The following is a 26,186-nucleotide window of genomic DNA, read 5'->3' on the forward strand; positions in this document are numbered from 1 at the left end:
AATGCTTGAGAGCCCTTTGGTCCTGAAGCCAGAGTAGGATCAACTAAAAGAATCCTAAGAGCAGGAGGCACAGAGCTTGGACGTACGTGAGGATGAAACCGGCAAGAATCGGGTGGTGGGTGCGGACTCCGGGGCGGAGGGAGAGAAGCAGGGGTGGGGCAGCGGGCGAGGCGAGCAGGAACGCCCCAGCGCGGAGCTGCGCACCTGCAGCGCCCCTGACCTGCGTGCGCTCCCGCCCCACTGCCTCTCGGGATGGTGAAACTCACAGAACGCCCTTGCCTGTCGCCAGCCCCCGGTGCGCAGGCGCGCTCTGGGACAGGTGCCGGCAGGGAGGCTAAAGAAGCGGGGACAGAAGTTTGATCTCAGGGCCCTGAGTGGAAGGGAAACTTCTTCCCACCTTCTGGGGGGCTCTGGCAGCTTCAGGGGAAAGAGAGCTGGAAATGAGCCTTTCATCCCAGAACTGAAAGCCTCCCTGACATTTGAGAGCCCTCAGCGCTTGAGACAGGTAAGGCTAGAGTCAGGGACAGAGTCGGGAGTGGAAAAAAAAAATGTATATTTTTTTCTGATTATAGAAATAGAACTACTGTTGGGGGGAAAAATGTAGAAAATTCATAAAAGGCACATGAAGAAGAAACACATAAGCTCTACAACACCTGTCCGGATAGCCACCATAAATATTTTGGTGTTTATTCTTCCAGCCTATTTATGTATAATAATATATATATATATATACATACCATATATGGTTATGTTAAGGTAATGATGTATTATATAATGTATAATTATAGTAAGATAATAAGTGAGATTGCATTGTATAAATACTTTCAGGGCCTGATTTTTTTTTTTTTTTTTTTTTTTTAGTGTTAGCTTGTGGTCCCCAATAAACATTCTTTTATACCTGTATTTATTTATTTATTTATTTATTTATTTATTTATTTATTTGAAGAGATGGAGCAGGGGAAGGGAAGGGCAGAGGCAAAGGGAAAGAGAGAGAATCTTAAGCAGACTCCACACCCAGCATGATGACCAAGGTGGGTCTCCATCCCATGACCCTGAGATCATGACCTGAGCTGAAATCAAGAGTTGGATGCTCAGCTGACTGAGCCACCCAGGCACCCCTATGCCCTTGTTTTTAATAGATGTAGTCATTTATTTAATGTATTAATTGACATTTAAATTGTTTCCAATTTTCTCCTAGTATAAAAAGTCTCTGCACCATTTTAATTTGCAAAATCTTGGTGTTACTTCCTTAAAATAATTATTTGAAACGGAACTGATGAGTCAGAGTATAATGTAATTTTAAATACTTGTGATAAATATTGTCATATGTCCTTTCATAAATGTTATACCAGTTTAGGGCCGCCTGGGTGGCTTAAGTCAGTTCGTGATCTCTTGGTTAGTGGGACCAAGCCCTGCAATGGGCTCTGTGCTGATGGCTCAGAGCCTGCTTGGGATTCTCTCTCTCCCTCTCTCTCTCTGCCCCCCCCCCCCCATACTTTTCTGTCTCAAAGTAAGTAAATATTTTTTTAAAATGTTGTACCAGTTTAGACTCCCTCCAGCAGCATGTGGGATTGCCTCTTGTCACCCTAAACTCACCTCACCTTGGTATAATTATAACTTTATCTTTACCAAAAAAAAAAAAAAAAAAGTCTTGAAATCTTCCACTTCTGTGATCACTGTCAATATCCTAGCTCAAGACACTATCAGCAACTTGTTTGGAATTCAGGATAGCCTTTTAACTTTCCTTCTTCCTTCCCCTCTCCTCCCTCACCTGGCCCCCTATGGTCTGTTTTCCACAGAAGAGTCTGAGTTATCCTTGAAAAAAAATGCGTCCTCGTTGAGTTTTGCCTCTGGTCAAGACACGGTGGCTTGTATCAGACTAGGATTCCTTTAGAGAACAATGTAAAAATTAGGTCACACACATAAGTACCCACACCCACTCACATTCGCATGCACAGCTGTTTTAAGGCTTCAGAGAGTAGCTAACATGGGCAGAACTTAAGTAACCAGGGTCCTGTAGAGAAAGAAACCACTTTGAGGTAAGGGGCATCTTCTCCACTGCTTTCCTTAAAGAAATTCCTTAAGGAATTTGCTGATGTGCTTGGGAGGCCTTGAGGCTGAGCAGAAAATGGTGGCCTAAAATTGGAATTCAGGATCTGGCAAGAAAGAAGAATCTGGTCAATCCTCTAGGGTTTCAGTTGAGACTCCTGCGGGGCTATGACCTAGGAGTAAGGACAATCCAGACATGGGCCAGCCCATACAAAGCCTGGTAGTCTGAGTCCTGATTGGATCATATGATTTGACCCTACTCTAACTGCCTGGAAGAACGTCAACCAGAATTTATATATCTTCTGGAAAAATAACATCCTGTGGAGCCTCTACAATTTTTCATTCTACCCAGCATTCAGCATATAACAAAAATTAATGGGGAGCAGGGGGAGGAGTATGTGTGTGCACCTGGCTGGACTCAGTTGGTTAAGCACCCAACTCTTGATCTCAGCTCAGGTCTCAACTTCAGGGTTGTGAGTTCAAGCCCCATGTTGGGCTCTGTGCTGGGTGTGAAACCTACTTAAAAAAAAATTAACAGATAAGCTAGGAGACAAGACTTATAGAAACAAAAGCCAAGAGAAAAGCAGAGGATAGAACCAGATCCAAAGGAGAAAAAGATATTACTATTATTGTAATGGACTCTAATGTATTCAAGAACATAGAAGAATAACTAGAGACACTGAAAAAGTGTTTAATTTGAGTATAATTGACACACAATGCTACATTAACTTCAGGTGTACAACATAGTGACTCAACTTTTTTTTTTTTAACGTTTATTTATTTTTAAGACAGAGAGAGATAGAGCATGAACGGGGGAGGGGCAGAGAGAGAGGGAGACACAGAATCGGAAGCAGGCTCCAGGATCTGAGCTGTCAGCACAGAGCCCGACACGGGGCTCGAACTCACAGACCGTGAGATCATGACCTGAGCCGAAGTCGGACGCTTAACCGACCGAGCCACCCAGGCGCCCCAGTGACTCAACTTTTCTATATGTTATGCTATGCTCAGCACAAGTATAGCTACTGCCTCTCACCATATGATGCTAGTACAATATCATTGTCTATATTCCCTATGCTATGCCTTTTATTCCCGTGACTTATTCACCTCATAAGTGGAAGCCTGAACCTCCCACTCCCCTTCACCCACTTTGCCCATCCCCCTACAAATAGTTTTTAAAAAGATCCAAGTGGAAATTCTGAAACTGCAAAATACTATTACTGAAATAAAAAACTCTATAGATGGGTTTCACAGCAGATTAGATACAACAGAAGAGAGGATTAGTATATGGAAAGATAGGTCAGTAGAAAATATATCGTCTGAAGTATGGAGTAGGGGAAAAGGTTGGAAAATAAGGAAATATGAAATATGGCATAGAGGTCTAAATACATTTCCCTGGAGTCATTCAAGTAAAGGATAGCGAGTGACTGGTTCAGAAGCAGTAGTTCAAGAGTTACTGATTACAAATTTTATAATATTAATGAAAGACATTAAACCACAGATTCAGGAAACAACAACCCTCAAGCAAAATAAATACCAAAAAATCCCCCCATAGGCACATTGTAGTCAAACTTCTGAAAACAGAAGAAAAGAGAATTTTAAAAAATTGGCTGAGAGAAAAAAGCCACATTACTTGTAGAGGAGTGATAACAATACTGAGAGCTCATTTTCAAGATAAATGGTGGGATCCAGGAGACAGTGGAAGTCAAGGCCACATGGTCTATGGGCCTCAGGAGTGAGCAAAAGGCTACATGGTATAATCTTTAAATGACTGAAAGAAATAGCTGCCAATCTAGGATTTTATATAGAGAAAAATATTCTTCAAAAATGAAGGTGGAACAGAGAGGTTTACAAATGAAAACAGGGAGAGAAAATGTTCCCAATGGGAACAAAGAATGAAGGAATGAATGAATGACAAAAGGTAACTGCATTGGATATATACGTGAATATTGGCTGTGTAGAAAAATAATATCTTAAGAGTTTAAAAATATGTGAAGCATTAAAATACTTGACAATAATAACCAGAAGGCAGGAGGGGGGTAGGTGGAGCTCAATTGTAAGATTCTTGCACTATCTGGGGAGTGGTAAACATACAAGTTATGGTAGATTAATATTTCAAAGAGGCACATAATTTTTTAAACAACAGTCATTTTTTTAATGTTTATTTTATTTTATTTTATTTTATTTTTATTATTTTTTTTTTTTATTTTTTTTTGGGACAGAGAGAGACAGAGCATGAACGGGGGAGGGGCAGAGAGAGAGGGAGACACAGAATCGGAAACAGGCTCCAGGCTCCGGGCCATCAGGCCAGAGCCTGACGCGGGGCTCGAACTCACGGACCGCGAGATCGTGACCTGGCTGAAGTCGGACGCTTAACCGACTGCGCCACCCAGGCGCCCCAATTTTATTTTATTTTTTGAAGGAGAGAGAGAGCGAGGCGGAGTGTGAGTGGGGGAGGGGCAGAGAGAGAGGGAGACACAGAATCCGAAGCAGGCTCCAGGCTCTGAGCTGTCAGCACAGAGCCTGGCGTGGGGCTTGAACTCATGGACTGCAAGATCATGACCTGAACGGAAGTTGGATGCTCAACCAACTGAGCCATCCAGGCTCCCCCACATAATCTCCTGATAATCATTAAAGGAATGGTAAAAGAATGTGTAATTATGAAGCTAATGGGGAAAATAGAATAATTTTTAAAATCAAATTTAAAAGAATAGAAGTAGAGATGTTTCTTAAAAATGCCCTTGCCTATTTGTATTTCTTCTGCTATGAACTTATCTATACCTTTTGCTGGTTTCTAGTTGGATGCTTTCCTTTTCTTATTTGTTTTAGATGGATGTAAGCATACGTAAATAGACATATGTCCATGTGGATGTTGCAAATACTTTCTGACAGGGATCAGTTTTTTTTTTAATTTTTAATGTCTACTTATTTTTGAGACACACACACACACACACACACACACACACACACACACACAGCATGAGCAGAGAGAGGGAGACACAGAATCCAAAGCAGGCTCCAGGCTCTGAGCTGTCAGCACAGAGCCTCACGTGGGGCTTGAACCCATGAACCGTGAGATCATGACCTGAGCTGAAGTTGGACACCCAACCGACTGAGCCACCCAGGCACCCCTGGTAGGGATCCATTTTAAATCTTTATGCCTTGGTTGGAACACTAAGTGCCTGGTTTGACCCTTTGCTTTAATGTTAATGAGATAAGGAATGTTTGGTTGAAGTCATACGCTTTTCTCCCAATAGGAGCTCAAGAAATGCCTATTGAGCTGAACTGAATTGAGGTCAAGGAACTACTCAAGCGTGGGGTACCACATTATCGTTTATAGAAGAACGGGTTATCTGAACGAGTAACAGAAATAGTGAATGGTGGATGCTGAAGGCCAGAGAAGGAGCAGAAATAAACCAGGCTGGCAAGGACGATGAGAATCCCGGAGACAGCTCAACCCGCAGCAGACCCTGAGCTGCGGCTCTCTGGAGGGGGATGAAACGTATCATGAATACCTAAACACAACCAGCAGGTGGCGCTCTAAAGATGTGTTGTTGCCATCCAGACTTGGAGGGCCAAGATCTTGCTTGAGCACCTAGGAAGTGGAAACTGAGGCAGGGGGAGCCTTGAGCCCTAACGTTTTGGCTCTGTGCTTCCTCCAGCGGTGAATCCCTCAAGATCAAGAGCCCTGTAAGGGTGTTGTTGTTTTTTCCCCCCCTATATGTTTGCTTTCTCTGTGGCTGTATAGTGCCATCTGTTCAATTCAATTTAGAGCGCTGTGGGTTGAAAACTTTGATAAACCAACTAACTGGTTCCCTTGTGAAAATACAAGTTTTTTTTTTAATTTAAGATTTTATTTGTTTTATTTTTATTTATCTTTCTTAAAAATTTTATTTTATTTTATTATCTTTTAAATATGAAATTTATCGTCAAATTGGTTTCCATACAACACCCAGTGCTCATCCCAAAATATTTTTATTTTTTTAAATGTTTATTTTTGAGAGAGAGAGAGAGAGAGAGAGAGAGGGACACAGACTCTGAAGCAGGCTCCAGGCTCTGAGCTGTCAGCACAGTGCCCGATGGGGGCCTCGAACTCACAAACCATGAGATCGTGACCTGAGCCGAAGTCGGATGCCCAACCAATGGAGCCACCCAGGTGCCCCCTAAGATTTTATTTTTAAGTAATCTCTACCCCCAAAGTGGGGCTCAAACTTACACCCTGAAGAGAGTTTCATGCTCTAGTAACTGAGCCAGCCAGGCACCCCATGAGTTTTGATTCAGTAGGGCTGGCCCGGGACCCGAGGTCCTGCATTTCTAACCAGCTCCCTGGCGATGACTCATGTTCAGTAGTTTTAACGTTTTGAACACACTGCCTGCAAGGTCCCATTTCTGTGCCACATGGGAGGTGGGAGAGGAGCAAACCTTGGCTCTGTCCTCAGAGTTTACAGCCTCCTAGAATGAAATGTCATTGAAATGTCTGCAACGCAAGTTTGAGTGTGAGTCCACTTACTGTGTGACCTTAGGCAAGCTGTGTGGCCTCTTTGGGTCTCAGTTTCCTCGTCTGTACAATGGGAAGAGGGGTGCTTGGCTGGCTCAGCCGGAAAAGCATGCAACTCTTGATCTCAGGGTTGGAAGTTCAAGTCCCATGTTGGGCGGAGAGATTATTTAAAAATAGCAACTTAAAAAAATGGGAAGAGGGGCACCTGGGTGGCTCAGTTGGTTAAGTGACCGACTTTGGCTCAGGTCATGATCTCACGGTTCGTGGGTTCGAGCCCCACGTCAGGCTCTGTGCTGAACACTTGCTCGGAGTCTGGAGCCTTCTTCAGATTCTGTGTCTCCTTATCTCTCTGCCCCTCCCCTGCTCCTGCTTTGTCTCTCTTTCCCTCTCAAAGATAAATAAACTTTAAAAAAAGAATAAGCTAGGTGGGCACCCTGGGGAGTGGTACATTGGAGGGAGTAATCTTGAAGAAGGTGTCATCATGTGAAAAGAAGGAGTTTTGGGAGGTGAGGACAGAGAGCTGGGAGGAGGGCTGGTCTCCTGATCTGGTGACAAGCCTAAGAATTGCTTTTGAGGGGGATTTGAGCATTACTTCGGGCTCAGCAGGGATCCTTCTGGAAATGGATAGGGTGGGTAGGAGCTAGACTTCCTGGCACATCAAGCTTTGGTTTATTGCCCCATTTCACATCTTTAGGGCTTTCGGGGGTTGTGAGAGAGGCGCTAAGAGGAGGCAAGGCTTACCCTGGTCCTGCCCTCATGTAGGGCTTTGCCACAGCCTCCTGCCCACTGGTGTGGGGTCCTCAGCCCAGGCTCCTGAGTTTGCCTGCGCACTTTATTTATTTATTTTTTTTAATTTATTTTTTTTTTTAAATTTTTTTTAACCTTTATTGATTTTTGAGACAGAGAAAGAGAGCATGAATGGGGGAGGTTCAGAGAGAGAGGGAGACACAGAATCTGAAACAGGCTCCAGGCTCTGAGCTGTCAGCACAGAGCCCGACGTGGGGCTCGAACTCACAGACTGTGAGATCATGACCTGAGCCGAAGTCTGACGCTCAACCGACTGAGCCACCCAGGCGCCCCTGCCTGCGCACTTTAAATACAGTGTTGTTTCCATAGCATCTGGAAGATTCGTGACACTTATGGATTAACTTCTAGCGTTCTGCTGAATGTTCCTGGGGATACAGAGACAGATCCATGCAGCCTCTACGCTCACTGGGTGACCCCGGGGAGGTCACACATCACCCCGGGAAAGGAATGGTCAGTGTAGGGCCTCAGTAGCGATTCTTAAAAATGATGCAGAGGGGCATCTGGGTGGCTCATTCGGTTGAGCATCCGATTCTCGATTTTGGCTAAGGTCATGATACCACGGTTTGCAAGACTGAGCCCCGTGTTGGGCTCTGCGCTGACAGCACAGAGCCCGCTTGGGATGCTCTGTCTCTCTGCCCCTCCCTTGCTCTCTCTCTCTCTGTCTCAAAACAAATACATAAACAATTAAAAAAAAAAAGTGCTTCTCCCATATGGTGCGACTAAATGATACGTGAGGCCTGCAGGCAGCATTCAGGGTGAGTCCCCAGACCAGGGGTGGTCTGATCTGGTCCTGATTGAGGAATGGGGGCAGGTCTGGAGAGGCAGAGAGGAGGAAGGACACCAGCACCCACTGAAGGGACTCCAGGGGGACATACGTGAAGCCCGCTGCACACATGACCTGTGAGGCCAGCCCTGGAATCACCCCCATTTCGTAGATGGGGAAAGTGAGACTCGGACCCCCAAGTCTGACTTCACCCTCTCCCGTGTTCTGTGCGTCTCCCGTCCTTAGTGAGTGACAGCCTTTCCCCTGCCCTTCCGGTCCCGTCCAAACACGGGGACGGGGGCGTGCATGCGTGTGTAGTGAAAATGGGGAGCCGTGAAAAAGTGTGGCCAAGGAGGTAAGTGAGGCTTGATCTCTCTCTTCCCTTCCTCAGAGGCCAGGGAAGGTGGAAGGGTTGCCTCACTTCCAGATGCCCGGCCCCAGCCCTCAGGCCACAACCCACTTCCTGTGCCCGTGTGCCTCTGTCAAAAGGTGATTCTCACGCTTCCTGTTGACTTCCGCTTTGTTTCAGCGGGTCCAGCCACCCCCCCCCCCCCCCCCCCCCCCCCAGCGTGCTGCTCTTGGTCTGATCGGTGAGCCCTGGGACACAGGACCAGGTACCGTCCTGCTACTGGGAAGGTAGGGCGCACGAGGCGGGGTGGGAGAGTGTGATCGGAGAAGTTCTGGGCCAGGCGAGGGTGGACCCGAGAGACACCAGGGCCGAGGGGTCCTGATGGTCTGAGGACCCTCTTTGTCCATGTTTGGGGGGCGGGGAGCTGTCAAAGGCTGAGGTCAGTATGTGAAGCTGGTTATTTCTCTGACCGTGACGCGAGAGTTTTGCTTGGGTGGCTTCCTGAAACCACACTGCCTGTCCACGTCTCCCCAAGATCCCTTGATTTGTTTTTCTATTTCCTGGGCTGCCCGGGTAGCTTCTTCCTGGGGTGCAGAGAGAGTTTCCGGGGTTCAGACAGGTTTATCTGGGACTGACTGAGACACGGTCCCTGTGATGCTTAAAAATCACACTGAGCTGACCAAGTTAGGAGATTGCCACGAATCCTGGCTCCTTGTCTCACTCATGGGTAGATTTCTCCGAGCCCATGAGCCTGTTTTCTCGTCTACGGAATGACACGGTGTCTCTATTTTGTGGGATCTGTGATGCTGAAGCAGGACGATGATGACGAAAGTGTTTTGTAAACTGTAAGATGATATCCTTCAGGACATGAGGTTACTTTTAGGTCGTTTTTTTTTTTTTTTTAAATTTTAAAGTTTATTTATTTATTATGAAAGAGAGTGCAAGCAGGGGAAAGTGAGAGAGAGAGAGAGAGAGAGAGAGAGAGAGAGAGAGAGAGAATCCAAAGCAGGCTACATGTTGTCAGCACAGCACAGAGCCCGACTTGGGGCTCAAACCCACGAATCATGGGATCATGACCTGAGCAGAAATCACAAGTCAGACACTTTACCGACTGAGCCACTCAGATGCTCCTACTTTTATTTCATTTTCTAAATGGAGCTAGACCTTTTTTTTTTTTTAAACTGGTATGATAGTTGCTATAAACCCCAATAATACAGGGAAAGTGAAGGTTTTTGCATGATTCCATCTCCAAAGATGACTATGGACATTTTTGGCGTATAGATTTCTAGACTAAAAAAAAAATAAAAAACAATTTTAATGTTTATTCTTGAGAGAAAGAGAATGCAAGCAGGGGAGGGGCAGAGAGAGAGGGAGACAAAGAATCCAAAGCTGGCTTCAGGCTGTGAGCTGTCAGTACAGAGCCTGATGCAGGGGCTCAAACCCACAAACCCATGACCTGAGCTGAAGTCGGACACTCAACCAACTGAGCCACCCAGGCACCCCTTTCACACAGTTCTCAATTGAGTTGTTGTTGTTGTTGTTGAGTTATAGGAGTTCTTATATTCTATATTCTGGAAATTAACTAGACTTCTACAATAAATATTTCTTATGTCCAACTCTACTTACTGTCCTTTAACCTTTTCTCCTTTAATAATATCACTTGAGTATCATCTCATGTTAGTTTAAAAATTTTTTTTTTTTTTTAACATTTATTTAGTTTTGAAAGACAGACGGAGACAGAGCACTAGAGTCAGGAAGGGGCAGAGAGGGAGAGGGAGACACAGAATCTGAAACAGGCTCCAGGCTCTGAGCTGTCAGCACAGAGCCTGATGCTGGGCTCGAACCCACAAATCATGAGATCATGACTTGAGCCAAATTCGGATGCTCAACCGAGTGAGCCACCCAGGTACCCCTCATATTAGTTTATAAATATCTATCTTGTCTGTCTTTTTTTAATGTTTATTTAATTATTTTGAACGAGTAAGACAGAGTGTGTATGTGGGGAGGGAGAGATAATGAGGGAGAGAGAGAATCCCAAGTAGGTTCTGTGCTGTCAGCACAGAGACCAATGCATGGCTCTATCCCAGGAACCCATGACCTGAGCCGAAATCAGGAGTCAGACACTTAACCACCTGAGCCACCCGGGCACCCCTCTAGCTTGTCTTTCTTAACAGCCGTGTAGTATTCCAGTGTGTGGACATACCATAATTTATTAACTCAGTCTCTACTAATGGATGTTTAGGCTATTTCCTCTTTATTGGTATAATAAGAAATAATTCTCCAGTAACCACCACTGAACATACATCTTTGCATATTAGCCCTATTATTTCCTTAGTATAAATTCTTTTTTTTTTTTTTTTAAATTTTTTTTCAACGTTTTTTATTTATTTTTGGGACAGAGAGAGACAGAGCATGAACGGGGGAGGGGCAGAGAGAGAGGGAGACACAGAATCGGAAACAGGCTCCAGGCTCCGAGCCATCAGCCCAGAGCCTGACGCGGGGCTCGAACTCACGGACCGCGAGATCGTGACCTGGCTGAAGTCGGACGCTTAACCGACTGCGCCACCCAGGCGCCCCACCTTAGTATAAATTCTTACAAATTGACTGCTGGATGAAAGGTTATGCATATATTTAGTCTTAATTCATTCATCCAAATTCCTCTAATAAATGTCATACATTTTATTTATTTAAATTTTTTTTATTAAAGCCGCACAATAAAAAAAAAAATAGCATTTCCCTGTCTCATCTTCCCACTTCCAAGTTCTCCCTACCAGACATAAACACTAGTAATTATTTTTGTTGTTTCTAAAGTGCTTGTATGGCTGTTCTTTTTTTCTACTGTAGTCATTATTTATTTACTTATTACGAAAGGTAAGGATACATCACCCTATCTATATCATTGCTCCCACATCTTCCTGGTATGGTTATATCACAAATTTTGGTTAAATCGTGTTCAGTTTACATTATAGAAGTATGTTATGCTATAACTCTGTAAGTATGGTTCTCAGAGCTATCTAGTTTATTGTTACTATTTCCTTCCTTTTGTTTAATTTCTCCCCCCTGGAGTTGACAGTTGCTTCAGTTTTTTGTTTTCTTAGTTTTTACATATGTATCACTGATTCCCCTCCAACAGGGCTTTTACATTTTCTCATTAGGAACAGACACATCAGATCATCTCTGTTGCCATCTTTTTTTAAACTGCTTATTTTAATTTCAACCCTCATTAAAAAAAAAAAGGTTCTTGTCTTGCTCCTTTTTTGTAGCACCACGTTCTTGTTTTATGGATGTGATGATATCTTTATTTCTCTGAAGATATTAAAGTCTTTCTTTTTTGGGGTTCTGGGGTGTCTCCGTCAGTTAAGTATCCAACTTTGGCTCAGGTCATGATATCACAGTTGGTGGGTTCAAGCCCCACATTGGGCTCTGTGCTGACAGCTCAGAGCCTGGAACCTGCTTTGGATTCTGTCTCTCCCTCTCTCTCTCTCTCTGCCTCTCTCTCTCTCTCTCAAAAATAAATAAACATTAAAGGTAAGGATAAATTTTCTTTTTCTGTTTTATCTCTGCTCCCTCCATTGTATCTACTACTCCTGTTTCCTTTGTGTGATTTTGTTCTATCTTTTATATTGGAGGCTTTTTCAAATGTTTGTGGGTTCCTTGCTAAATGTTCATTTTTATGATCAAGGAACTAGAAGCTGATTGGAGGCTCCGTGTGGGTGTGGGGGGAGGGATTGGGTGGAGGATCCTGTTGGCTGTTGGGCCTCTCCCTGAGGCAATCTGGTGGGCAGACCAGGTGCTGTGGTTGGGAGACCTCTCTGGAGCCAGTTGGGTTCTGTTGAGAGAGAGTCTCTGATCTCCTGCCTGGAGGATACAAGCTAGGCTGTAGGCATTCTTGGGGGGCTGTCAGGGGAAGGAAGCTGGGATCTCATCATTCAATATGCAGCCTTTGAAGGATCTGCCCTCCCTCTATCTCCCTTCTCTTTGTGGTATGGTGACTAAGCCTTGCCCTCTGGTCTGGAGCTTCTCTGGTTTAGTTTCTCCAGAGAATAAATGTCCTCCTCCTACTAGGGTGGGAAAGATAAATACCTTGGCTTATCAATTGCCTGGGCTGTGAAATCAGCCTCTGAGTGTTTTGTAAACACGCTGTACTTTCAACAGATCTTCCTGTTTTTAGCCCCACCCCACACCACCTTCTGACATAAGCTGTCACCTCCAATTCTTGAGCCTGTCGGTAGGACAGAGGCACAACACTGCTTGCTTCTGGTTGGCATTCAGTTTCCAGACTTCTCTGATCCACTCCAACAGCTACCACTCACCAATCTACCTTCCATCTCCCCAGATTCTGGTAACATCTTGTGTCCACCGTTGTCTTCTCTTCTGTGCACTGTCCTGCTGTCCTGGTGGATTTCTGCCTTTTAGGATTCTTGTCCTGTCTTTGTTGTGGTGTTTCAAGAGGAAGTAAAGATACAAGTATTCAATCCACCCTGGTAACTGTGATAGTTATATTTGCACTCTGACCAGTGTTGTACAAGAGCATTGGCTTTCTCATACTTTTTTTTTTTTATTTGAGAGACAGCACACATAAGTGGGGGTGAGGGGAAGAGGGAAACAGAGAGAAAGAATCTTAGCCCCATGTGGGGCTTGATCCCACGACACTGGGATCATGACCTGAGCTGAAATCAAGAGCTAGACACTCAACTGACTGAGCCCACTCAGGCACCCTGGCTTTCTCATACTGTTAGCAGCACTGAGTATTATCATTTATTTTATCTTATTATTATTTTTTTAAACATTTTTTTAAAGTTTATTTTATTTTTGAGAGAGTGAGCGAGTACAAGTTGGGGAGGGGCAGAGAGAGAGGGAGACACAGAATCCGAAGCAGGCTCTGGGCTCCGAGCTGTCAGCACAGAACCTGACACGGGGCTCGAACCCACAAACTGTGAGATCATGACCTGAGCCGAAGTTGGATGCTTCACAGACTGAGCCACCCGGGCTCCCACATTATCATTTCTTTTACAGTTTTCTAATCTGATTAGCAGAAAGTTATATCTCATTGTTATTCTAATTTTTAATGATATTTTTCCCTTCCTTGGATTAAGAAAGTAATCTGTATTTGCTGTAGAAAATTTGGAAATTACAGGTATGCACAAAAAAGAAAATATAAATCAATTTTTCTATAGCCATGTACTTACAAAAATAAAAGCAGAGTCATCTTAATTTGTAGTCATGCTTTTGACTTACTAATCCTAATTTGTCTTCATATTATGATACGTTGTTCTATGATGTCATCGTTAGTGGTAACATGATATTCCATTGTGTGGATATATTTTTATTTTATTTTGGGAGGAATTTTATTTTATTTTATTTTATTTTATTTTATTTTATTTTATTTTAGAGAGAGAGTGTGCGTTGAGTGGGGGAGAGAGAGAGGGAATCCTAAGCAGGTTCCCTGTTAGCTGTGTGTCCTCGGGCAGGTTGCCCAGCCTTTTTGGTTCTCCACTCTTCCTCCTCATCTCAGGTGGATTTCTTCGTTCTCTCGTGTCTTCAGAGGCTCTATGAATACAGACTTTGTCATGCCTGCCCTGTGATCCGGACAAGTTGCTTAACTTCTCTGAGACTTGGTTTTCTCATCTGTAAAGTGGGGACACGAAGAGCTACTTCACAGAGTTGCTGTGAATGGATGTTTGGCGGGTACTTATCACAGGGCCTGTCCCATACCGAGTATCCAATAAATGAAAGCTATTTTTATTGTTTCTTGCACGCCGATTGTTATGTAAGAGGAGAGCAATTATATCATCCCACGCTGTGCGTATGGAAAGCAATGCTGTCTTCTCTAAAGTGGTTTTTGAGGTCCAGCCTGCAGCTGGGACAGACTCCAGGGAGCGCAGTCCAAGGTCACCACTGGCCACTGACCTCCGTTCTCAGCTCATTCTTCCTCGGCCCTTGGGTGCTGTCCAAATGTGCACCAAGTTAACACGCAGCTGTTTAACACAGATGAATAGGATGCCAGGAATGTTGGTCGACAGGGGAAGCCATAGGACGCTCCACTTTCTAAATATAAAATACCCAGGAGTGTAACCTAAGGGGACCTGAGTATTAGACGATATGAATCACCAATGTGGGAGTGCTATTCGGAAAACGTTGACATGCTTTCAAGTTGTGATTAATGAGCACGGAGACGGGGGAGAGAGGTTGTGGGTGTTGCTGAAATTTTGCTCTTTGCTGCTGTGCGCTCTTGGACAAATCACCCTCTTCTGTAAAGCCAGCAGGCCAGATTCTATTTTTGTCCCCCAACGGGTGGGCTTTGTACGACTGGTGGCCTGCAAAGTGATGTTATATGGTACAGACACAGACACTTGGTATTTTATCTTATTTTTTTATTTTTAATTTTTTTAATGTTTATTTTTGAGGGAGAGAGAGAAAGAGAGAGAGAGAGCACAAGCAGGGGAGGGGCAGAGAGGGAGAGGGAGACACAGAATCCAAAGCAGGCTCCAGGCTCTGAGTTGTCAGCACAGAGCCCGCCGCGGGGCTCGAACTCACGAACCGTGAGATCATGACCCGAGCCGAAGTCAGAGAACATGGTTTGTGGCAGCTAGAAAAACAGTGCCCCAAAGCTGTCCACATCCTTAACCTCCAGAGCCCGTGACTGTGTTACCTTCTAGGGCAAAAAGGGCCTTGCAGATGTGGGTAATGCTTTTGAAAAGGGGAGATTATTCTGATATATCTGGGTGGGTCACATGGAATCGAAAGAGTCCTCAGGAGAGCAAGCCGTGTGTGTGTGTGTGTGTGTGTGTGTGTGTGTGTGTGTGTGTGTGGCAAAATCAGACAATGTGACACCAGAAACAGCTGCTGGAGGAGACGGTCAAGAGCTCAGAAGCCCTGAGGTCTCTAGAAGCTGGGAGTGGCCAGAACCCATGCTCCCCTGGAGCCTCCAGCAGGAACCAGCCTCTGATGACACGTTGACACGTTGATTGCCTCCTGTAGGTCCCCTTTTGGGCAAGAACTGTAGGAAAGCACACGCACTTGTGTTGTTTTAAGCCACAGAAAGCTTGTGGTAATTAGTGGCAGCGGCCACAGGAGACGAAAACACCAGACTTTAGATAGTTCTTTCGGCAAGTTCAGGGACTCCCCAGGGCATTGCAAAGGAGCGTGACAAGAATTCGACCTGCCCCCACTGACCTAGGAATGACTGTAGGGCAGACTGGCCAAGGAGAGGCAGAGACCTCAGGTCCCCCAGAGAGGGTGCTTGGGACCTCCATCCTGACTCTCAGGCACTGACAGCAAGTATCATCGGGTTCAACCTGCTCGTTTTACAGAGGAAGAAACTGAGGCTCCGAGAAGGGAAGTAATGAGCAAAATCAAATGTGAGGGGGCTGATTTGGCCAAGAGGAATACATTCCTGAATTCCTAAGGCGGTGGTTGGGAAGGGCTCCAGCCAGAGGCTGACTGGGCTCTCCCACCAGGGTGGGGAGCCCTGAGGAGGGGCGGGGCCTCCCCTCTGGCTGGGGGTGGGGGGTGGTCCTGCCACCCTTTGACCACCTTTTGCATTTGTCTGGGCCTCTTGCTGTCACAGCGCCTCAAAACCCACAAAACCCCCCTTTTGTAATTTTCAAAGTGGACACGGGGACCTGTTCCCGTATTATACTGAGTAGGAATCGACAAAGGCTAGTGTGAAATGTCCTCCGAGATCCCATGGACTCAGGTTAGGGTATAACCGTCAACGGTCAGGGTATTGTTCCCCTTTATTGAGACAGTGGCCTCCAGATACGTGAGCTGCAGAAAAGCAATCCTGATATTCCAAGTTAGCGATAGTTGACCTCCAAGATAGTTCTGCCATTCAAAATCCCAAATATCATTACGTTGTCAGTTAACAGGTGTTTCGAAGACATGAAGCTGAAAAGATTGTAGGGTTGAGGGGCGCCTGGGGAGCTCGGTGGGTTAAGCATCTGACTTTGGCTCAGGTCATGATCTCACGGTTCGTGGGTTCGAGCCCCGCGTCGGGCTCTGTGCTGACAGCTCAGAGCCTGGAGCCTGCTTCGGATTCTGTGCCTCCCTCTCTCTCCGCCCCTCCCCTGCTCATGCTCTGTCTCTTTCTTTCTCAAAAATAAATAAACATTAAAAAATTTTGTTAAAGAAAAGATTGTAGGGTGGAGACTAGACTTCTGCAGAACTTATGTTTACGGGAGGGGACCCCATCAGACGGGGCTAATTAGGGAGCCCTAGCAGAAGAAATTAATTCTTGTGATCTGTGCCACGCAAGTGGGAGCCTTCCTGTTGAAACTTATTCCACGTTGACTCTTGTATCTGACAGAGTGGCTTGGCTTCAAGGCTGGAGTTTAAAAAGATCCTAAAAGCCACAGACTTAAAATCATTTGCAAGGAATTTCGAGGAAATTATCTTGCTTTGAGTTTGGATGCATTCTTTTTTTTTTTTTTTTAATAAAAAATATACATTTAATTACTTTTGGTTCAAAAGTACCGAAAAGTGTCTGGGTGGTTCAGTCCGTTAAGTGTCCGACTTCAGCTCAGGTCATGATCTCACAGTCGGTGAGTTTGAGCCCCGCGTGGGGCTGTCAGCGCAGAGCCCTCTGTGGATCCTCTGTCCCCTGCTCTCTCTGCCCCTCCCCTGCTTGTACACACGCTGTTCTACTTGGAATGTGTTTGATTAGGAGCAAGGTGGAAATACGATATGTGTGTTAGCTGCCTGAATTTTTAAATTTTGTCAACTGCTGCTTGTTACTCTTTTTTTTTTTTTTTTTTATGGTAGAGTTCTTTATCGGAGTTCTAAATGGCAAAACTGCTTCGACAAAAGGGAAGAAAAAAGGGGAAGTGCTCCGCAGCAGAGAGCAATGAAAATATGTTAGAACTTAAGAACATTCGTTGCAAGGTTATTTCCCCATTCAGCAAATGTTGAATGCCTGCTCCGTGCCAGGTGTCGCCCTAAATGCCACCCTAAATATGAAAACACTGAAAAGTTCTAGCCTATTCGTTTCTTCTCAGTATCTTTCACTACCCCGACATGCTAATGTCTCTTTTCTGTTTCCTTTCTTTTCTGTAAGCTTGTTTCATGACCTGCTCTATTCCTGGAGCCCAGAACAGGACAGGCACTCGGTAAGTATTTGTTGAACGGCCATTCCGTCCCGTCTGGGTCGCTTTGACTCACTGGCTTCCCTGGGAATGGGTTTTGGCTGAAATTGCCTGGTACGATCAGCACAGGTTGGTAAGAAACACTCCCATTTCCTTAAAGTCCTGTCGTTTCATTAGAATGGTTTGGGAGTGAGCAAAACCAGCGCCACTTTGCCTCTGTAAAAGGTATGTGAGCAGGTATTGCTTCTGTCTGGGGACAGTCACGCTGTTTCTGTAGGTGTGATGTCAACAGCCCTTGGGGTTGCCAGGTGTTACCCAAGCTAGCAACTAAGCGTGTGGTACTATCCTTCTCTGTGTAGGCAGCTGGCGCTCTGGGGTGTGGGTAGTGACACAAAGGGCTGGGTGGGAGCCGGGGCTGACAGTGAAGACAGAGGCTTGGATGGCGGGGGGAGGCTCTGAAGCCAGGAAAACCAGGAGGCTCTAGATGGTTCCAGAATGGGAGGAAGTCCGCCATTCAGGTAGGTTGCTGGGGAAGAAATTGGGGCAGTTCCAAGAGATTCATGGGAGTGTGGCAGGATGTCAGGTTCTATTAATGGGGGGGGGGAGGGTGAGGGAGGCTAAGCAAAGACTCTTCAAGCCTCAGTTTACCCCACCCCGGATAAGGACGAGGGCCCTTTCCCTCCAGGCACCAGAGCTGGACTCTGACAGGAAGGCCTGTTTCAACCTCAACCTGAATTGTCCTCTTTCTCACCTGCACGGGGCCACTTCTTAGCAAGCCAGCCCGGAGGCCTGCGGAGGGTGGGGGGCCCTGGAGACATGTGGTCCTCCGGCCGGAAGCAGGCGGCATTCTTAGACACAGTGGAAAGGGAAGGAGCAGCAAGGGAGTTTGGAACCTAAACCATAGCAAAGTCATCATACCCAATCCCTGTCTTTCCGTGGACTCACAGACGCCTGGAGTTTGGAATTTAGGGGACAGAGATTCAGACAGCAGAGCTGAGGTTTGGAAGGCCCAGTGGCTTTGTGTGGTTGGCGAGCACTGTGTGTTCTAGAAGCTACTGAGGATGCAAGAAAGGCAACAAAGGAATTTCCTCTTGTCTTCAAGGTGGTACAGGATTACCTCGGGCTCGGCTGTTCGGGCTCCAGGGTCAAGGACCAACCAGAGGGGAGCATTTTTGAATCAAACGTGAACTGGTTACCATCCCTTATCTTGGGGGAACTTATCTGGTTGAAGGCTGGGCATTCTGCAGACCCCTTAGCAGTCATGCATCCAACCAATTTTTATTTATGTAAAACATTTTTAAAAATTAAGTTTAGGGGCGCCTGGGTGGCTCAGTCGGTTGAGCATCCGACTTCAGCTCAGGTCATGATCTCGCGGTCCGTGAGTTCGAGCCCTGCGTCAGGCTCTGGGCTGACGGCTCAGAGCCTGGAGCCTGCTTCCGATTCTGTGTCTCCCTCTGTCTCTGCCCCTCCCCCGTTCATGCTCTGTCTCTCTCTGTCTCAAAAAAAAAAAAAAATTAAGTTTATTTTGAAGGGGGGAGGGGCGCAAAAATCCCAAGCACAGAGGCGGGGCTCAAACTCACCAACCGTGAGATCATGACCTGAGCCGAAATGAAGAGTTGGACCAACCAACTGAACCACCCAGGCGCCCCTCCAACCAATATTTATTGAATGCCCCACTTTAGGCCAGAAAGTAAGATAAACTTCTCTATTCAAGGCATTTGCATATATTATGATGTTTTTATTTTCATATCTCTGTTGCATTTTATATAGCAGCCCTTTATCTTAAGGGCCTTGACAATTTTATGGAGGAAGGCAATCAATGCTGTGACATCAAACCCTATATTCACTCAGGGACCAGCCCCTGCCACACCGCGTCCTCCCACCCTGGGTATGTTTCTTCACAGCACCTGTCGTGATCTGACAGAAATAGATTTGTCTGCTTGCTTATTGTCTGTCTTCCCCATTAGAATAGGAACTCCGTGGAGGTGGGGGTAGGGGTGCTTTTTAGAGTGATGTGGTTGAATCCCCAAGGCCTAGAACAGAGCAAGCACTACACTCAGAGCTGATGAATGAAAGACTTGCCACCTTCTAGAAAGCTACTCCTCACCTCAAGGTGAGGAGTACATCCAAGAGTATAATTTTTAAATAAAATCCCCTATTATTATTATGGTTATTCTTAATAACCATATTAAGGGGATTGTAGGTACTATAGGCTGGGTTTAAGATTTGGGCTACAGGGGCATGTGGGGGGCTCAGTCGGTTAAGCCTCCAACTTTGGCTCAGGTCATGATCTCGCCATTTCTGAGTTTGAGCCCCGCGTCGGGCTCTGTGCTGACAGCTCAGGGCCTGGGGCCTGCTTCCGATTCTGTGTCTCCCTCTCTCTCTCTGCCCCTCCCCTGCTCATGCTCTGTGTGTGTGTGTGTCTCTCTCTCTCAAATATAAATAAACATTAAAAAGTTAAAAAGAGGATTTGGGCTACAGAAAAGCCATAATTGCCCACGACTTGGAGTCCAATTCCTTTGTAACCTGACATCACCTAAGTTGAGCCTTTTATACATTAGTGAAGCTTTGTATAATGTATTTTCTTCTCAGAATTTGGGGCATTTTCCAGAATGTGCTGTCGGTCTTGCATTTGGAGTTATAGCCACCAAACTATTGATTCATTCTTTCACTTTTAATTAAAGCACATTGAATTGAGTGTTTGCTAAATGCCTGTTGCTGGGGGATAGTAGGACAATCAATATTGTCGCTGTGCTCGGTGAGCTTTGGTTCTTTGTGGGGAGCTCAGACACCTCTATGACCAAAAAGCTGTGTTCAGTAAGTCCCCCGCGAACTGTGTGAGGTTTTACTTGAACTCAGAGGAAGGAGCATTCATTTTGGGGCTTTAGGTATTCTGGGAAGGCTTCTTGGAGGAGGTGGCATATGAATGAGGCTTCAAAAGGCAGAGAGGAAGGTGGGCTGGCCAAGTCTAGAGAGCATCAGTCACATGCAGGGCAGTGGAAGTCAGTAAAAGCCCAGAGAGGGGTGCCCGGGTGGCTCAGTCAGTTGAGCATCTGACTCTTGATTTCGGCTCGGGTCATGGAGTCGCGGTTTGTGGGATCAAGCCCCGTGTCACACTCTGTGCTGATGGTGTGGAGCCTGTTTGGGATTCTCTCTCCTCCCTCTGCTTCTCTTTCTCTCTCTCTCTCTCTCTCTCTCTCTCAAAATAAATAAACATTATAAAAAAAAAGGCTCAGAGAGGCAGGGGGCTGTTTGGGGGACATAGTGGAGGGTCTAGGTGAACTGTAGGAAGTAGACAGTAGAAGTGGGTTGGAGTTGCTTTGGGAAGGCCTTGAATGCTAGGCTTTGTACTTGACCACAAAGGCAACAGGATGCTGAAACAAGCTTTGGAGGCAGTGGTGCTCTGTACACGGAGGGATTTTAGAAAGATGATTCTGATGGGCCGGAACAAGACGAAATTCAAGGGAGAGAAGTCTGGGAAGGGAGGGGGCAGAGACACAGGAGACTCTGCACTGGGGAGATCCAGGGAGAAAATACTGGGAAAATGGATTTGAGGGAGTCTTTTGGGTTTGGTGCCCTCGAGAGTAAAATGGAAGCCGGGGAAGGGGATAATTAAGGGTGATTTGAGGAGGCCTTTGTATCTTAGTAACCAGGAAAGGGAGGATGTCATTGGCAGAAACCTGAAACTCATTTTGAAAATTTCAGCTGGGGCCAAAGGAGGATGTGTTTTGGGGGTGTAGGCAGGAGGTAGAGGAGGTGGTGGGACATCTGGTGGATGTGTCCAGCAGGCCATTAGTAACCAGCTAGCCATCGGGAGTCCCTTGCCCAGCCTGGGTAAGGAAAATACCGGCCACAAAAATATGGAGGGATTCACCTGAATCAAACCTTTGATTTTGAGGTGTCCGCTCACCTGACTCAACAAAGGGCTGCATATACCCCATCTTCTCAGAGTTTTCAAGGCAGGCCTGTGTGCACCGCGTCACCTTTGTGTGTGATGTGGCTGGAGTCCAGCACTCTCATTAGCTAGAGTTGACATTTGTGTCCAAACCTCTCCTGAGGCAACTGGTCAACCCCCACTACCCCGCAGTGGAAATCAGCCTCTGTTTCCCGAGTCTCTGAGTGTGTGGGTGGCAGGGAAGGTGGGGGTGTTTGTGCATCCTCTCAAGGACTGTGATATTGACCCCTTTAGCTCGATCCCAGAGGGACCTTGTACGGGGACCCATGCTTCAGCATCCCCCTACTTGATAGTTTATGAAGGTAGAGACCGGAACAACTTCGCTCATCTTTTTTACCTTCACAAAGCTGATTTTGTAACTTCGTTTGCTTTTAGAGGCTGCTTTCGGTGGTCACTTCTTTATTTTCTCTGGATGGGCATACTGGAAGCAGGGAGTGGGGCAAAAGTCGTTGACTGCTACCTGAGAGAAAGCTCAACAGCACAGAGGAAGGAGATCAGTAAAGGGCTTTGATATTACCCAGAGCCCGGCCAGGAAAAGCCCATTCATTAAGATGGAGCCCATGCACAAGTCCTGACAAACACCAGTGCAGGATCCAGACCGGGTAGGATGGGATGGTGGCCTGCAAGATGACGCCAACATTTTCTGTAGGGCCTGGCCTGCCATTAGGTGACTCAGTGTATTTCCTAGGACTTCAGCCAGGAGGCGGGGCCAAGAGTTGCAGACTTTATTTTTTCCTCTTGGGCTGGGACTGCTCTGTCTTGGCACTAGGTCCACAGGAAGGTCTGCCTGCTTAATTAGCTCTTTGCCTGTGACCTCATCGGTCAGAGCACAGCTTCAGCCAGGGAAGCAGAGCCCCAGACCCTGAGAGAGCTTCCGCAGTGTCCCAGGTCACTGGGCTTGGACAAAGACCTGCGTGGGTTTAAACTCTACTTTAAACCCTCAGTTTTGCAGCATATACACTCAAGGTAATAATTCCAGCCTCACAAGCTGCTTGGGTGGACGGAGGGAGGGAATTGATGTAAAACACTTAGCACAGTGCTTCAGCCCAATAAACAGCAGTTATTATTAATAGACCCCCTAGTTGAGTGGCAGTGTAATCGGGGTAACAGTGTGGTTTCTGGAATTAAACAATCCAGATCAGTTGGGTTTGGATCTCGAGTCCTCTTTTTTTTTTTTTTTTCCTAGTTGACTGACCTTGGGCAACTTTGCTTTTGCTGAGTCTCTGTTTCCTCATTTGTAAAGTGGGAATACTAACAGTACCTATGTCGCAGGGTCATTGGGAGGAGTATGCAAATCAACATTTTGCATAATTATCAGTATATACACATGGCACAATGAAGGTGAACGACTCTTACAGCCAATAACCCTGAAGCTTTCCGAGCCTAGCTCAAGGTACTAACCTTAACCCATTAATCTCTTCTCCAATATTTATTATTTGGACACCTCTTACAATCCATTTTGCATTGTTCCAGTTTATGTCCATTTCCCCCCCCCCCCCCCAAACACAGCTGGACTTCCCAGACTCACCTTGCCTTTGCCTCGAGGCCTTTCACATCATTATTGTGTCCAAAAAGCCCAAGGATCCTATCCCAGCAGTACTGACATCAGAGAGATAATTACACTGCACATTATACAGTAAAGGTTCCTAGAGTTGTTTTCGAAACAGCTCTGTTCAAGTTTCCACTCCCCAAGCGGTTGCTCATCCTCATTTCTCCCCTTTCTGAGCCGAGTGCCCCCCTCAACCCTCTTCCCTCGCGAGTCCCCTAGGATTCCATTCTTCAGGGGCTCCAGAGGCATAAACACACAAACAAAACGACGCTTAGATACGTAAAATATATGTGGATATATTTGTATTCCCCTCAAAGAATCCATTCATTTATTCAGCAAGTATATTTGAGTGCCCACTCTGTCTGGGACCAAGCCACCTGTTGGGATGAGAAAGACAGGAGGGTCTAGCTCTCCTGGAACTTCACAATCTGCCGGAGGAAGACAAGCACGGGTGTACAATTTCGGTGTGGGTGGGGGGGGGGGGAGTGCCGTAAAAGCTACACAGGTCTTAGTGGGAAGGACGAGGGGGACGGGAATACCCCTGTTAATCTGCTAGGTGGTCGGGGGTCGGCGGGTGGGGTCGGTGGTGAAATCTGAGCCGAGAGGCATCTTACAAATGAGCGCTCTACAAGATACTTGAAGGACCTTGGTAGCTGAAAGGCCGGGAGGCAGGAAGGTCTCACCCCTGCGGGCGTCATTTCCCCGAACCTCACCGTGTTCTCGGAGGAACCGCGGCGCCGCGGGGTCACCTGCGCGGAGGCCCTCTTTCCCCCGCCCCCACCAGCCTGACGTCAGCGCGCCCGGCCCGGCCCGCCCCCTCCTCGTGACGCCGTCCCCGCCGCAGCCCCGCCCCGGTCGTCCGCGCCCTGGCGCGCATGCTCCGGGCCCCGCCCCGTGCGTCACAGAATGGCCTCGGCCCGCCGGGCGGCCCCTGACGTGTCGGGGAGGAGCCGGGCGCCGAGGTGCGCGGAGTGGAGCTCTGGGCTGCGGAGGGGAGCGGAGCTGAGCGGCTGGGCGGGCCTGGCCAGGCCAGCGGAGCGGAGACGTCGGTCGAGCGGCGGCGAACATGCGCTTTTGACACATTGGAGGTGAGCCGGCGGTGCGGGGCCGCTCCCGAGGGGGCCGGGCCGGGTGGCGGCGGCGGCGCCGAGGCCTGTCCCCTGGGGTGGGGGTGTGTGTTGGGGGGGGAGCCTGCCCGGCCCACGGGCCGGCTGTGAGGCCCCGCCGGGCCGGGCCCGGGCTCTGGGGGCGGCCAGTCCGGGGCAACTGTTCCAACCGCTCCAACTGCCCCCTGCCCGCCCTGGTCCGAGGTGCGGCCCCCCCGAGGGCGGCCTGTGGGGCTGGGGTGAGGGGTGCGCGGACGCAGGCCGGGACGTGGCACCGGGGCCGGGGCGCTGGTGGCGCTAGGAGTGGTCGGGTCGGAGGTGGCAGCGGCGCGCCCAGTCTCCCTTCACCGCGCCCCCCCCCCCCCCCCGCCCCCCCAGGTCCCTTCGTCCTGGAGGGCTGTGCGCTCGGATTCCCAGCTCGCGTGGCCTCTCCCCGCTGGGGGCGACAGCGGAAGCAGCCCACGTCGGGCTCGGGTGACACTGCCGTGACTCCTCGCCCCTCCCGGAGTTGGGAAAAGTGTCTGGGTTGCTTGTGCTCGCTCTCCCCCCCCCCCCCTTTTTTTTTGGTGGTTAGCAACAAAGTAACCTTTTAAGTTTTGCCAAGGAAGTGAGGGTTCTTTGAGCGCTGGTGATTAAATCCCAGTTCTGTAGCGCCCTGACGCATTTCAGAACCCTCGTTGCTGCCTGTTTGGAACCTCATCGCCCAGTCGTTGTTGTGCCTGATTCTGTTCTTGCCGGATAACAGAGAGCACCCCCGCCGACCGAGGGGGGTCATTGAGCCCAGGTGGGGTGGAGGGCGGTAGGTGGTAAGTGATTTCTCCTGGGCTTTGGAGTCTACAAGTGGTGAAAGGCTTCCTGTGGATCAGAATTTACGTCTCTGGGCTCGGTCTCCCTTCCAAGTACTAACCAGGCCCGACCCTGCTTAGCTTCTGAGATCACACAGCGTGTTCAGGGTGGTCTGGCCGTAGACACGTCTCTGGGCTCGGAATCACATTTGTGTGTGTGTGATTTTTATACCCTTCTCAACTAGAAAGCAGAGCAGAAAATCTGGCTTGTCTAAACTGTGCCGACAGCTAGGAGAAGGTGCATTCACCTGTTTTTTGTTTTTTTTGTTTTTTTTTGAGCACATTTACCTGCTTGCTGCCCAGTCATAGAGAAGATTCTAACTCTGGAATGTTCGTGGGTTGTGCTGGCTAATCGTTTTGTATCCTCCACCTGTGAACCAGAGTAATTAGTGGCTTCGCTCAATCACGAAGTGCGGTAAAATGCAGCCTTAAGTTCGTGGGTTGAAGAGAACCAATGGGGAGCTGAGCAAGATCTCTCTTCCGAACTTTTACTAAAATTCACATCTACGACTGAGAGATTATAAGTAACAAGAGGAAAGTTGGGTTGGCCCTGGTTAGAGGTTGGCCCGGTCTTCCGAAGCTGTTCTTTTTCGGTTCTCTTTTGGTTTGTTAAATAAATGGAAGTTGGATAAGGGACATTCAGAGTAAGTAGGAACCTCGGTAAAAACTTAGATCTTGCTTTCATGACATCTGCAAAACTTATTTTTATTCTCATTTTAAATCGCGCTGACATAAATGCAGTTCCTGACGCTTAAAATTACTTCTGGCAGAAGTTCCTGACCACTTCGTGAGGTAGGAGAAGAAATTTGACAGGACTGAAAGGGAGAGCATGTTTATGATAAGCTTTGAAAAGTAAAAAACAAACAAACAAACAAAAACCAAAAACTGTAAATGTCACCTTTGGGAGAAGTACAAGATTTTGGTTAAAATGCATGCACATTACCTATAGTGAATTCCAAAAGAACTCTCTCAATCTCATTAAGTCCCTAATACAACTACTAACAAGATGACAACATCACATGAAATGAATTTTCTTATTCCATTGCACAAAAAGTAGGTTCTCTGTAAGTACAGCATTTTGGACAGGCTGTTTCATACCCAGATGAGCTGATTTGTCAGTTACTAGATATCCAAAGGTCACATACAGTATGATGTTGCCCCCATGTAAAAGTTGTCATACTTTTG

The 26,186-nt window shown here is 47.1% G+C and overlaps 1 protein-coding gene across 14 annotated transcripts in view; it reads left to right on the forward strand.

The window, feature by feature from the left end:
* The first annotated feature begins 424 nt into the window (after positions 1-424).
* The window catches only part of NDEL1 (nudE neurodevelopment protein 1 like 1), a 99,431-nt gene continuing 73,669 nt past the window's right edge, over positions 425-26,186 (forward strand). For 6 of the 14 annotated variants that reach the window (XR_009254772.1, XR_009254771.1, XR_009254770.1 and 3 more), the window contains exon 1: positions 23,965-24,138. The gene's annotated coding sequence lies outside the window, so the exon portion shown is untranslated. Of the gene's footprint in view, positions 506-8,674; positions 8,729-12,655; positions 12,806-17,518; positions 17,571-17,948; positions 18,065-23,956; positions 24,139-26,186 lie in introns of those variants that run through there. The other 8 variants (XR_009254769.1, XM_058703114.1, XM_058703111.1 and 5 more) reach the window with 7 other exon arrangements.

This window comes from Neofelis nebulosa, chromosome 16, assembly GCF_028018385.1.
Source record: "Neofelis nebulosa isolate mNeoNeb1 chromosome 16, mNeoNeb1.pri, whole genome shotgun sequence".
Taxonomy (NCBI): Eukaryota; Metazoa; Chordata; class Mammalia; order Carnivora; family Felidae; genus Neofelis; species Neofelis nebulosa.